This window comes from Macaca mulatta, chromosome 16, assembly GCF_049350105.2.
Source record: "Macaca mulatta isolate MMU2019108-1 chromosome 16, T2T-MMU8v2.0, whole genome shotgun sequence".
NCBI lineage: Eukaryota > Metazoa > Chordata > Mammalia > Primates > Cercopithecidae > Macaca > Macaca mulatta.
The window spans coordinates 21806745-21821614 of NC_133421.1; the positions used below are offsets into that span (position 1 = coordinate 21806745).

The following is a 14870-nucleotide window of genomic DNA, read 5'->3' on the forward strand; positions in this document are numbered from 1 at the left end:
AGATACTATAATGGTGAATACATGTCATTTTACATTTCTCCAAACACAGACAATGTACAACACCAAGAGTGAATCCTAATGTAACCTGTGGGCTTTGATTGGTGACGACATGTCCTTGTAGGCTCACAGATTGTAAGCAGTGGACCACTCTGGTGTGAAATGTTGATAGTGGGAAGTGTTGGGTCCATGTCGGGGCAGAAGGTCTATGGGGACTCTATACTTTCTGCCCAATTTTGCTATGAATCTAAAATTGCTCTAATATATAATGTATTAGAAAAACTTTATTGAGCGCTAAAGCAAATGCAATGCAATATCTGCTGGCTCACCAATAGATGATTGGTTATGTCCTCTAGTTTGAAGTTACTCACTTTGACAGCTTTATTGCCTTTTAAATATTTGAAGTTCACTCCTGATTAGGAACATAGAATACCACAGCGTTCATTTGCATTATTTCAGGGTAGACTGTGATTTCACTATACCTGGAGTTGCTGTGGATAGGGATGTTGTCTCTTTGCATTCCTAAGACCTAATGTAATGTCTCATACACAGCGGGCACTGGATTAGTGATTGTTGATTGAGAGAGAAAGACGTCTTTAAAAAAGGGTTTTTGTTAAGGAGTCTGGGAATCATGGAACCATAGTGACCAACTGTTACGGACTGGATTGTATCCCCCTCCAATTCAGTTACGGTGCTGCTTCAGAAAGAAAAGAGGTGAACTATTTTTTAAAAGCATATATCTGTTGGCTTTGAAAATGCCTATATCATCATGAATAGAATGTTGGTAAAATTATGAAAGCTGAAGACCATTCTGGTGAAGTCTCATGTGGAAATGAGATGCAGCTTAATAGAAACGGGAGGAAAAGTGATCCTTGTTATAAAGTGGCAAAGAACTTGGATGTATCATGTTCTAATGTTTTGTGAAAGGTAGAACTTGCAAGTGATGTAATTATATATATTGCTGAGGAGATTTCTAAGCAAAGCGATGAATGAGTGGCATGTTTTCTCTTTACCACTTATAATAAAATGCAAGAGAAAAGAGATAAATTAAAATAATACTTAAACAAAAAGGAATCACAGGCCAGGTGTGGTGCTTCACTCCTGTAATGCCAGCACTTTGGGAGGCCAAGGAGGACAGATCACTTGAGGTCAGGAGTTCGAAACCAGCTTAGTGAAACCCTATCTCTACTAGTTTTGTAAAAATACAAAAAATAGCTAGGTGTGGTGTCATGCACCTGTAGTCCCAGCTACTCGGGAGGCTGAGGCAGGAGAATCACTTGAACCTGGGAGGAGGAGGCTGCAGTGAGCCAAGATGGCACTACTACACTCCAGCCTGGGTAAGGAAGCAAGACTCTGTCTCAAAAAAACAGAATCACAGCTTGAGTATCTGGAAAATCCTCAGCCTGTCTATATTGCAAAACGTAAGACACATGTTCGGCCGGGCACAGTGGCTCATGCCTGTCATCTCAGCACTTTGGGAAGCCGAGGCAGGTGGATCACCTGAGGTTGGGAGTTCAAGACCAGCCGGACCAACATGGAGAAACCCCATCTCTCTACTAAAAATACAAAATTAGCCGGGCGTGGTGGCGCATGCCTGTAATCCCAGCTACTCGGGAGACTGAGGCAGGATAATCGCTTGAACCTGGGAGGCAGAGGTTGCAGTGAGCAGAGACTGAGCCATTGCACTCCAGCCTGGACGACAAGAGTGAAACTCCATCTCAAAAAAGAAAGAAAAGAAAGAAAGAAAAAGAGAGAGAGAGAGAGAGAGAGAGGGAGGGAGGAAGGGAGGGAGGAAGGAAGGAAACAAAAAGAAAAGAAAGGAAAAAAAAAAGAAAAGAAAAGAAAACATGTTCTGAACAGAAAACAAAAGGTGAGGCAGAACAGCCATTTGATGGGGAGACGATGGGTGTGACTCATGGATTAATCAACCATCTCAGGAAAAGCCAAGAATGGAGATGGATTATATCCATAGAGATAGAGCTAGTTTGAACTAAAGAGGAATTAAAAAGTGGGATGGCATAAAGGCAGACTGTCAAACTTACTGGATTCTACAGGACAGGACAGTAAAGCTGTTAGGCTGCAAACATGTTCTTGAATTTTGTTATCATTCAAGAAAAGAGAATGACCATGAAGGTGACTCAGTGGTCATCAGGGCTGCACCCTCCCCAGAGGCCCAGGGAGGACATCAGGACTCTCCCTCCCCAACTTGCAAAGGAAGGGCCACGGCTTTGGTTTCCTAGGCCAGGCTGCTGCTGCCCAGCATCTCGGTTTTCTCTAGTAAGATTATGATTTTTCAAAGTGGATATTTTATTTATCCTGCTTGAGATGCATTGGTCTTATCAAATCTTTGGGTTGATATTTTATAGATTCTGAAAAATCAAGCATTTCTGGACTATTTTTCTTCAATTGTTACTTTTGTGTCACTTTCTCAACTCCCCCAGTGACACCAATTAAATGCATGTTAGGCTATCTCAGTGTGTTCCCAAAGTTTCTATCTTCTCTTCTGCGTTTTCATTTTTAGGCTGCTTTCTGTATATTTTCTTATGACCTTTCTTCAGGTCTGTTAATTTTTTCCTTCATTGAAATAAGATCTGAAATCACTCCCATTCAATAATTGAAAAAGGAACAATTTCAGTTTTAAAGTTTTCAATTGTAAAAATTATACTCTATTCATTTTCAAGTTTTTATGTTATTTTCTTCTATTTTTTAAGTAACCAGTTTCCTGATCAAATTTTACTATCTTGGCTTGTATTTGTTTTTTCTTTTTTTAAATTTAAGTCCTGGGATGCCTGTGCTGAATGTGCAGGTTTGTGACACGGGTATACATGTGCCATAGTGGTTTGCTGCCTGTCAACTCATCATCTAGGTTTTAAGCCCTGCGTGCATTAGGTATTTGTCCTAAAGGTCTCCCTCTCCTTGCCTTCTACCACCCTGACAAGCCCGGTGTGTGATGTCCCCCTCCCTGTGTCCATGTGGCTTTTATTTCTTAGAACAAAATCATATTTGCTTAATCATGTAAGCTTCAAGATCTAAAATGTGAACCCTTTTCGAGAATATTTCTGTCGTGAATTATTTCTCTTGATTTTTCCTTATAGTCTCAAGTCTTGTGTGTCTTTTTATCTTTATGTATATCTTTATTTATATCTGGAAATTGAATCTGATAACTATATTCCTAGGCCTTTGAATCACACAAATGAAAATGACTTAAGTCCCTGAAAATGTGATTATCAGTTTGCTTTTTGAGCTATTAGAAGAATAATAAATTATGTAACCACATTATATGTGAAAGAGAAAATACCAGTTCTCATAAAATATAGGACTTTTGCTTAATATTTTAATAATAAACTCATCCTTAAATTTTGATACTTTCATGCTAGTGCTATTATTGTTTAGAGTTGACATATAAAAATAATAGATATTCAGAACTGTTAAGAATTTAAAATATTTTATTCAGTGTCAACAATTATATAACTTTTTGGTTTGAAAGTAATCTTTATAGAAATATAAATAAAGCTTGAATAACATCTATATAAAAATGTATTTGTGGCCGGGCGCGGTGGCTCAAGTCTGTAATCCCAGCACTTTGGGAGGCCGAGACGGGCGGATCACAAGGTCAGGAGATCGAGACCAACCTGGCTAACACGGTGAAACCCCGTCTCTACTAAAAAAACATACAAAAAACTAGCCGGGCGTGGTGGTGGGCACCTGTAGTCCCAGCTACTTGGGAGGCTGAGGCAGGAGAATGGCATAAACCCGGGAGGCGGAGCTTGCAGTGAGCTGAGATCCGGCCACTACACTCCAGCCTGGGTGACAGAGCGAGACTCCGTCTCAAAAAAAAAAAAAATGTATTTGTACTAAGGTATTTTGCATTAGACATTGAAGAATACTTTGCTAACACATTTCTGATGTACTCTGCACACTAGAGTTAAGGAAGATCTAGGTTGGGTCACTTTGACCTTGTCCCGTCATAAGAATGGGCTTCCTTAATTTTGAAGATGTTCTACACACATCACATAGGTCAGGATTTATCAATATAATAATTGCACTAATTTAAGTCGTAAGTAAAAGAAAATCCAGCTTAAATTTGCCAACCAATAGAGGGATATGACTTACTAACAAAAGTCAAAGTATAGGTATCAGGACTAGCGTATTTCAGTGTGTTAATAAAATCATTAACACCTGGTTTGTTTCTATTAAGTCACACGTTTTCTTGTTTTCAGATCATTTCCCTTGCAAAGTTATCAAAGTGCTTCCCAAAAGGCATTAGGTATTTGCTTTCTAGTCTACACACCATGAAAAGGAAAAAACATCAGTTCCTGAAGCTCTCTCAAAACATCAACAATGGAAAGAGGTGCCCATGTCCTTCCCTCCGCCCACTCTGGGGGCTGGAAATGCTGCAGCAGGGAGCAGGCCCCAGGCTGCACCTGTCCTGTCCTCAAAACGCTGTGTGCAAAAGTGAACAATAAATCGTTTCAAAGACGCAAGGAAGAAAAACCAAAACATCAGCAGAATCTTCTTTCCCAAAATCTTCATGCACCTCCTGGTCCAGATGAGTTCATGTTCCCATCTCTAAGCACAGGGATTGATTATGACGGCATGTATAGGACTGAGCGCCCCCACACTCTGTGATCCAGCATGGAATTATGATTTACATCACCATAGGAAGAGTACAGAGGCTTAAACAGAAAAAAAAGCAAATTTTCAAGTAAATGGGCAATGACTTTGGGGAAGGTATTAAAAATTTCTGCTATATCAGAGATACGATCCAAATTACAAAGTGTTGCCAATCAAAACATTTATGCTTAGTTTAAATAGTTTTCAGAACATGTGTGCTAGGCAAAACCATCGTCCTCTGATTAAAGTTTCACTAAGTTGCTGTCACGGAGTGAATAGGAAATACTTGTACATGGAAATGGATTTTTTTTCTGAGTTTTAAAAAGAGAAGTTTTCCAGTTCTTTGACATTATCAAATATATTAACCATGAATAAACATTACCTTAATAAAAAGAGTTATTTTCACTTTTTCAAAAAAAAATCCAAACACAGAACCAACAACCACAGTGACGAAACCACGAAAGAAAAGGTCCACGACAAAAGCACTGATATGTGGCGTAGAAGATCCAGAATCACACACAGACTCTAAGCCTGACTCACACATTGACTGTTGTGACGGTAGTGCAAAACTTACAATTATACAAAACTTAGTGATATGTATATACAACACTTATAATTATATGTATATATGAGCCATTTTACCTGGTTTTGGGTCTCATAAGAATAACAAATAATTTATATTTCAGGAGCTCCACAATGAATTAATATGTAGACTGATTTACTGATTCATTTGTTTCTATTTTATTGTTAAATTGATTTAATTTTACCACAAATGAACATACCATTTTTACGCTCTTAGCCATTTTTAAGTATACAGTTCAGTATTTTATTATATTCATGTTGTTACAAATCCAATCTCCACAACTTTTCATTTCTTGCAAAAATGAAACTGTGTACCCATTAAACAACTCCCAATTCCCCCTGCTCCACCCGCTAGGAACCCTCTAGTATCATTCCACTTCCTGTTTCTAGGAGTTTGCCCACTCGAGATATTACATATAAATAAAATTATACAGTGTTTGCCCTTTGTAAATGGCTTATTTCATTTAGCATAATGTAGTCAGGGTTCATCCATGCTGTAGCATACATGAGAATTCCTTCCATTTTGGGGATGAATAATATTTTACTGTGTGCCAAAACGTGCATCACATTTTGCTTATACAATCATTCATTGATGGACGCTTAGGTTGCTTCTACTGTCTGGCTATTGTGAACAATGCTGCTCTGAACATGAGTGTAGAACTATCTCTTTTAGACCCTATTTTCAGGTTTACTCGGTATGTATCCAGAAGTGGAATTGCTGGATTATACAGTAATTCTGCTTTTAAGTGTTGAGGAACTGACATACTGTTTTGCATAGAATCTGCACCACTTTAAATCTCTTCCAACAGTGTACAGGGGTTTCAATTTCTCCACGGTCTGGACAACATTTGTTATTTTCTTTTTAAAAATATAGTGGCCATGGCTACTATTAGCCATGGTTATTATTTATTTTATTCACTAGATTATCTTCTTCAGTGTTTGAGTTTTACAGGAATATCAATTCCATTTTTCTACTATTATCCTGTTATAAATATTTCATATAAATATCTCATCAAATAAGGTAATTTATTGTTACTGTTTTTATTTCAATGTTTTATAGTGAAGGCCACTGAAGATATATAAATGATACATTTTGCTTTGACTCCTTTGTGAATGGCTATAAATAAAGTTTTTTCAATAACTCACTATGTGCCAATCACTCCACAATGTTCAAAGTAGGCTTTAATATTGCCATGTTAAACTTCTCTACTTGTGATTTCTATATCTAACCCAGTTGGTAGCAAGACAGTTTTGTTTCTTCATTGAAATGACTCTGGCTTTATGTAGACCATTCATTCACTTTCCATGCCACTTCCCTGAAATATTTGTGGTTCATTTTTTCAACTCAAGTAAACATGTTTTTTTCCCCAATACTCTGCCACATTCCTGATGTCATCCACACTATGCAAAAGGTCAAAACATAACTCTGGTCCCTTCTAGGAGAAGCTCATAATATTTCATTCAAAATAAATTATGAAAACTTGACCAAAACATGATATACTATTCATTTGTCTTTTATTTAGGTAAATGCTTATTTATTATCTTTCTCAAATGTTTCACCTTCTTCTGTAATATTTAGCATTTTACTTTTTACCTTTTTAATTTCTAGATTATATTCACTTCTACAAGACCACATTTTTATTTCATTGCCTATGCATTTGGCATTCCTATCTGGCAAGCTTCCTCTGTTATTTACTGGTATACATGTAATTGCTTCTTTTTCATTTATATTTTACTGTCTGTGACATCTTTATAATTAGTTGATAATTTCTGTCATGCATCATTAAGATAACTCATTGCTATAAATGTCCTATTTTTAAAATTCTTCGGCCGGGCGCGGTGGCTCAAGCCTGTAATCCCAGCACTTTGGGAGGCCGAGGCGGGCGGATCACGAGGTCAGGAGATCGAGACCATCCTGGCTGACACGGTAAAACCCCGTCTCTACTAAAAAATACAAAAAACTAGCCGGGCGAGGTGGCGGGCGCCTGTAGTCCCAGCTACTGGGGAGGCTGAGGCAGGAGAATGGCGTGAACCCGGAAGGCGGAGCTTGCAGTGAGCTGAGATCCGGCCACTGCACTCCAGCCTGGGCGACAGAGCGAGACTCCGTCTCAAAAAAAAAAAAAAAAAAAAAAAAAAAAAAAAAAAAAATTCTTCTCAGCTCCTTTTCTCATTTTTCTTTTAATTCTTCATGTATTCTATTTTCTGATTCTTGTTTCTTAGGCTTCGAAAATACCTTTGTACGTCCCTCCGGATTACTTTAGTGTCACAATTATTCTTTAAATTTTATATAAGCTTTACATACATTTAGTATTTTCTGGATAATGATATTGTATTTGAAGCTTGAGTATAAATACAAAAGATCTTTTTTTCCCCGAGACATTTAATAAAAAGAAATAATGTTAATGTAGTTAGAGAGATTAGTAGATGAAATGCATGACTTTCCCACCCACGAAGAATGGTTCCTCTTTCCCTTTGCCACAAAGAACATGCCGTATGTAAAGCACAGGATTTTCTTTCCTAGCTGCACATGAAGATTTCACAAGTCTTATGCCTATGGGAGTTAATTTTAATGTATTCACTTGGGTGGGTCCCGCGCCCAGATACTTGGTCAAACATTATTCTAGATTTTTCTGTGAATGTGTTTTTTGGATGAAATTAACATTTAAATTGGAAGACTCAGTGTAAAGCAGATGGCCTTCATTCTGTGGGCATGCCTCATCCAATCAGCTGAAAGTTTGGACAGAATGAAGACTGACTTCTCCCAAGCAGGAAGGGATTGGGCCAGCAGACTGCTTTGGACACAAACAGCAACTCTTTCCAGGGTCTTCGGCCTGCCGGCCTACCCTGCCGTCTTTTGGACTTTTCAGGGACTGGCTCGCATGATTGTGTGCATCTATACCTATACCCAATCTATATCATCTGCATCACTCAGTTCTCCAGAGAACCCTGACATATGCCCTTAAAGGTCACTTTATATCAAGCGTTTATTTTTGCCAGACATGATTGTGTTGCACTAATATTTGCCTTCCTTTTCTTAAAATTATACCTTCATTTTTTGTTGAATATTACCTCCACGACTCATCTTTGTAGTACGAGCGTGTTATTTGTTGTCAGGATGAAAACTACACATACACACAATTTAATAAACATGAAAGGAACTGTGGTGACCAGAATGCAGATGGATGTGAGAAGGAAGGGCTGTGAGCTGCCACCTCATTGATCCACAACGGCACCATTTTCCTTTCTTTTTTTTTTTTTTTTTTTTTGAGACGGAGTCTCGCTCTGTCACCCAGGCTGGAGTGCAGTGGCCGGATCTCAGCTCACTGCAAGCTCCGCCTCCCGGGTTCACGCCATTCTCCTGCCTCAGCCTCCCGAGTAGCTGGGACTACAGGCGCCCGCCACTTCGCCCGGCTAGTTTTTTGTATTTTTTAGTAGAGACGGGGTTTCACCGTGTTAGCCAGGATGGTCTCGATCTCCTGACCTCATGATCCGCCGTCTCGGCCTCCCAAAGTGCTGGGATTACAGGCTTGAGCCACCGCGCCCGGCCGGCACCATTTTCCTTTCACCTTAACTTTTAGAAACTTTTTTTCCACCTTGCAATTGCTTATGCAATAAACTTCACTTTCACTTAGACTCCATAACTTATCCCAGAAACCTCGATGCCTCTAAGCAGCAATACATAGACTTGACAAAGAGACGGGTTACCTTGTTCAAACAACCCGACGATTCGGTGAAAGCACGTAACGACCATCTTCACGTTACATAGTTAACCCGAATTGCCAATTAAATTGACATGTTCTCATCTGATGTAGTTATTGGCCTAGCTTTTTCCCCGTATTCTTGTACTGGAGACATTTAATATGGTCCTCATAAGTGAAGCTAAGTTATTTCAAATAGATACACTAATTGGATCAGGTTCAATTCTATTTTGCTTTCTATATTTCAACTGTGCATGTCTACCTGCACTATTAATTTGGTTTTAATTATAATTTTGATTATTAATTTGAATCTAAACTTATCTCCCATCCCTGATACTTACCTAGTTGGAGCTAGCACAATCTTTGACTGGATTATAGTAGTTACCTCCAAATGACCTTACTGTGTTTGCTTTTGCCTCCCATTAATGCTTGCACTCAGTCCACCAGCCAGAATGTTCCTTTAAAGATACACGTCAAATCATATTACTCCTCTGCTCACAACCTTCCAATAGCTCTTAATCATACTTCAGCTAAACACTGTAATCCTTAAACTGGCCTGCAAAGTCCATTATGATTCAGTCCTCAGTACCTTTCCAACTATTTCTCCTGCTGCTTTTCCACTTTTCTTTCTCCACTGAAGTTACGCTGGCCTCCTTGAAGTTTCCTTCTCAGCGCTTTTCAGCTATAGGAGTTTTGTGCCCTGTCCTCGTTCACCGTAACAGGCTCTTGCAGATATTTCCACAACTCACTCCTCATATCATTTACATCTTCTCTCAAATGTTAACTTCGCAGTGAAGTCTTCCTTCAATATCCTACTTAAAATTGTACCAGGTTTCCCCAACCCAGCAGGAGCTTCTGTCTCCTCTGTGATTTGTTTCCCTCCAAAGTACTTATCGCCTTCTAATAAATTATACAACTTATTTTACTTTTTCTCTTTGTCTCTTTTTATTGCTTTTTTGGTACATTTCTTATTGTATCTCTTCCACCAAATACATTTGGAATAAAACATTTTTACTAATTTGTCTCTTCTCCATAATTTCAGCAAAAGCAACAGACATGCATTCAGATTAGGCATACAATAAATACAACGAAGTTGAATAAATGAAATGGAGGGGAGTGAAGTATTCCAGATGGAAGAGGCAGTACGTGGCCAAGAGGAAACAGATCACACGCATTGGAGAGAAAGGATGGCCAGACTTGCGGAAACCTGGAATTGGTGATTGGCTTTAGAAGTGGACAGACAAAAAAGGAGGCATAGAAAGTGCCAACATTTGGCTACACAGTGAAGGAAGACCTAAAATAATAAAAACATTGGCATCACCTGTAGACTCAAACCCTGTGAGTGAAGGACGTGAGCAATGAAGGATGGATTGAGCCTGTGACTAGCCTTCTTCAGCATATGTAAAATGATGTCTGCTTTTCTTATTTGTCATTTCACTGACTTTTTATATACAGTAGTTTCCCCATATCCATGGAGGATACATCCCAAGACCCCCAGAGGATGCCTGAAACCACAGATAGTAACAAATCCTATGTATCCTATGATTTTTCCTGTACATCCATACCTATCATAAAGTGAGTTTATACTTTAGGCACAGTAAGAGATTAAAAACAGTAACTCATAATAAAATAGGACAATTATAACAATACAACCTAATGAAAGTTATTTGAATGTGATCTACCTCAAAGTATCCTATTGTAGTGTACCATGGGTAACTGAAACAATAGCAAACACAATTGCAGAGAAAGGGGGATACTGTAGTAAAATAAAGGGCGATGGGTAGAGCGTAGGAAGCATTCGCAATTAGAACAGTCTGCAGGAGGGAAGGAAACATACTTTAAATTGGAATGTGGATCACATGGCTGCCTCCTGCCAGTCATGACCGCAGGGTACCAGTCATGCCTTTGGTATTTCAGGTCTTGTCTCCCACCACTCATACTGCCCGAAAGACTCCATCAGCAACCAGAACTGAATCACACCCAACCCAGATTGTCATTTCTGATGACTTTGACTTAAACAAACAGACGTATTTTTAATCTTTAAGTGTGTGTGAAACTAGCAAGGCCTAATGAATTGAGTATAAGGATGAGGGTTGTGGCCTCTGTAGCGTTTTCTCCAACCAGAACCTGCTGAAATAGCACAGATGGTGATGAGGACAGTTCAAATACAAGAATTATTGGAAAGGTCATTGGGTAAGTGACAAGAATCTCGGTCTCCTGCCATTTTCATCTCTGCATTTACTTACTGTGTGAATTTGGACGAGTCATGTAATCTTCTGGCTTCAGTGTGTTTAGCTCTGTAATTAATATGTTCAGTAACAGTTCTTCTATCTGAACTAAAAATAACCATTTTTTCTAAAGGTATACATTAGAACTATATATATATATAATATACAAATATATAACATGTATATACTTAATATATATAATAAACACATTACACATGTAAATTTAATGATCTACCCTATTCTCAGCCTCTACTTTCCTCTGATAATGACATCATTCAATTACTCTAAAAAGCTAATATTATAGAATCTTTATATTTAAAAGAGTTTTGTAATGCTCTAAACTTAACTGCATACTGCTAAGTGAAAGAGGCCAGTCTGAAAAAGCTACCTACTGTATGATTCCAACTATATGACATTCTGGAAAAGCCAAAACTATAGAGACAATAAAAGTATCAGAGGCTTTTAGGGGGTTCAGGGAAATGGGTGAGGAATTAAATAAATGGAGTACAGCACACTTTCAGGGCAGTGAAACTATTGTGTATGGTACTATAATAGTGGATATGTGACATTACACTTTTATCAAAACCTATCGGCCCCAAACAGAATGTTGTAAACTCTGGACTTTATTTGTAGAGACAGGACTTTAGTTAAAAGTCCATATTGGTTCATTAATGGTAGCAAATATACCACACTAATGCCAGATGCTAATAAGAGCAGAAAGTGTGTTGGGAGGTGGGAAGGCATATGGAAACTGTACTTTCTGTGCAATTTCTCTCTGTAAACCTCAAACTGCTCTAAAATTTTTCTATTGAATTTTTTAGTTATTTCAGTTATTCTCTATAAATTAGCACAGCTATCAGTCCCCAATGACCTTGCTAATTTGAGATTACTTATTTATATATGGTTCTCGATTTAGTCTCCTTGGGCAAATAGTAAACTGCATGGCTTTTACTCTCTCTGACTTTCTTTTTCTGTCCTTCACAGAAATTGAAGTTCAAGTACAAGAAGAATTTTCAAATCGCCCAGCTTTTAATTTGGAAGGTTTCTAATGGCCCTCTGTCCTGGTGCTCGCTGTGAACCCTAAGTGCTTGTGCTAGAATCCAATTCTGCTGTTAGCTGCTCTGCCACAGCTTCCAATCAGTATTTATGTTGAGTTCTTTCATTTTATGTTGCTCTAATAGAATACTTGAGACTGTGTAATTTACAAAGAGCGAAGTTTTATTTATTTATTTATTTATTATTTATTTATTTTGAGACAGAGTCTCGCTCTGTCGCCGAGGCTGGAGTGCAGTGGCGCAATCTCGGCTCACTGCAAGCTCAGCCTCCCGGGTTCACGCCATTCTCCTGCCTTAGCCTCCTAAGTAGCTGGGACTACAGGCCCCCGTCACCATGCCCGGCTAATTTTTTTGTATTTTTAGTAGAGACGGGATTTCACTGTCGTAGCCAGGATGGTCTTGATCTCCTGACCTTGTGATCCGCCCACCTTGGCCTCCCAAAGTGCTGGGATTACAGGCTTGAGCCACTGCGCCCGATCCAAAGTTTTATTTCTTACCGTTCTGGAGGCTGGGGAGTCCACCATCAAGGTGCTAGCATCTTGTGAGAACCCTCCTGCTGTGTCATTCCATGGCAGAAGGCAAAAGGGCAGGACAGTGCCAGAAAGCGAGGGGGAAGAACTCAGTTTTGTAACAAACTCACTCTCAAGATAACTAACCTATTCCTGCTATAGCAACATTCATCCATTCATGAGGGCAGAGCCTGCATGACCTAATCACATCTTACTTGGCTCCATCTCTCAACAATGTTCCATTAGGAATTAAGTATTTAACACATGACCTCTGGGAGACACATTCAAACCATAGCATATGTCCTCTATGCAGTTCCCTTGTCTAGATGTAGGACACTGAGAATTTACCACCCTTCCCAGCATTGACGTGCTCTCTAGGTGGCTCAAGAATTCTTGGCTGTGTCTCCACCAGGCTTCAAGACCCTCCATTGGCCTGGCTTTTGGACTTCTATGGTTCCAGCCCTTGCTAGATACGGGTTTCTCTAAAAGATCTGTATTCTCCACAGTCTGTATACAGAAAAGACAGTCTCAAATCTCCTCTGATTTAGGGCCCTGATAAAAATTACTTCGTCTTCTACTCCACAAGCTCACCATACCCCTTCAGGTTTTGAACCTGGGAGAGACAGAATATGGAACCCTTTCTTAAAAGTAAATGCATAATTGACATTAACGAGGGATTTATAATCTATTCATCATTAAATCCTCAGGAACGTATAGATTTTTCCAAGGAGTGAAAAATAATTATTTTCATGTAAGTCATATGTCAATTAACAATATTTTTTACACAATTAAAAATCTCATTTTTGTTATGAAACGTGAAACACATTTCCTTTTTTTTGAGGCAGGGTCTCACTCTGTCACCCAGACTGGAGTAAAGTGGAGTGATCTCGGCTCATTGCAACCTCTGTCTCCTGGATTCAAGCAATTATCCTGACTCAGTCCCCCGAGTAGCTGGGGGTGTGCCACCATGCCCAGCTAATATGTTTTTCCTTTTTTTTTTTTTAGTAGACACGGAGTTTCACCATGTTGGCCAGGCTGGTCTCAAACACCTGACCTCAACTGATCCACCTTCCTTGGCCTCCCAAAGTGCTGGGATTACAGGCAAGAGTCACTGCACCCGACCATATTTCCTTTTTGAAATGTGATTTATTTTATGAGGAGGTGTGTGAAATATAATAAACAAATGAATAAATAAATCACATATTTTTATGTTAATGGATTTGTGACCAGACCAAGAAATAAACAGAAGTAGTAAATGAGAGACGTTGGCTTCGACTCATGTGAGTTTCTGTGTGTTTGTTAATTGGTAAAGGAAATGGGCCAACACCCGCTTGGAATACACTGATGCTGATTTCTAATACTTCATCAGAGGCAAGCATTTAGGGAAGTGGAGCAGACAAAATCAAGGACTTGGTCAGGGCTCAGCAAGCACTGGGTTTGCTAGATGTCTGCGAGGCAGCTTTCATCCCGTTAACCTCTGCGATACTGCCTGCGTTGTCCTTCTGGATAAATAGATGTACAGACTCTATAGAGCTACTATCAACAGAGTCTTAGGCCACCTTCAACACTTCCTCTTGATTCCCGTGGATAACATGAGAGCCAAAATTCCATCCCACCCCTGCTAATCACCATTGTTTACAAGGTTCTTAGATACCCCGAGGCCCTCCAACATGCCCACTCACAAGATAGGAGCTAAGTAGCACTGAAATGTAAATTTAAATAAAAAAATATTAATAGAACATTTGATAAGACTTCAACCACCATGGTAAGTAAAAGCTCACATATAATCCATTTAGAAAGGTCTCTGGATACAGTATACAAAATGATTTGTATAAACATACATATACATGCAAAACTCAATTACATTTCTATGTATCAACAATTAAGAAAAAGAAATGCAAAGAATAGACCTGGAAGACCTAAACTATCAGATATGGAACGTGTTATTAATTTACAGTAAGTCAGGCAATAAGCACAAAGTAAAAAACCATCAACAGAATAAAATGAAGTCTAGAAAATGATTCAAAAATAGAGGTAACCTAATTTATGACATATGTGGCACTGTCGTTCACAGAAAAAGCTTAATTTTAAAAAAATTTTGCTGAAATCATTGCCTAACAATTTGGAAAAACAGTGTCATCGCCCTTACCTTACACCGCAATTAAAAATTTATCCCACTTGCATAGA

General features: G+C 38.9%; 1 long non-coding RNA gene across 1 annotated transcript; it reads left to right on the forward strand.

The window, feature by feature from the left end:
* Positions 1-572: 572 nt before the first annotated feature.
* LOC144335699 (uncharacterized) lies at positions 573-10548 on the forward strand. Its single transcript, XR_013406764.1, has 3 exons — positions 573-711; positions 4218-4690; positions 9934-10548. It is a non-coding gene; the product is annotated as an uncharacterized LOC144335699 (long non-coding RNA).
* Positions 10549-14870: the final 4322 nt, after the last annotated feature.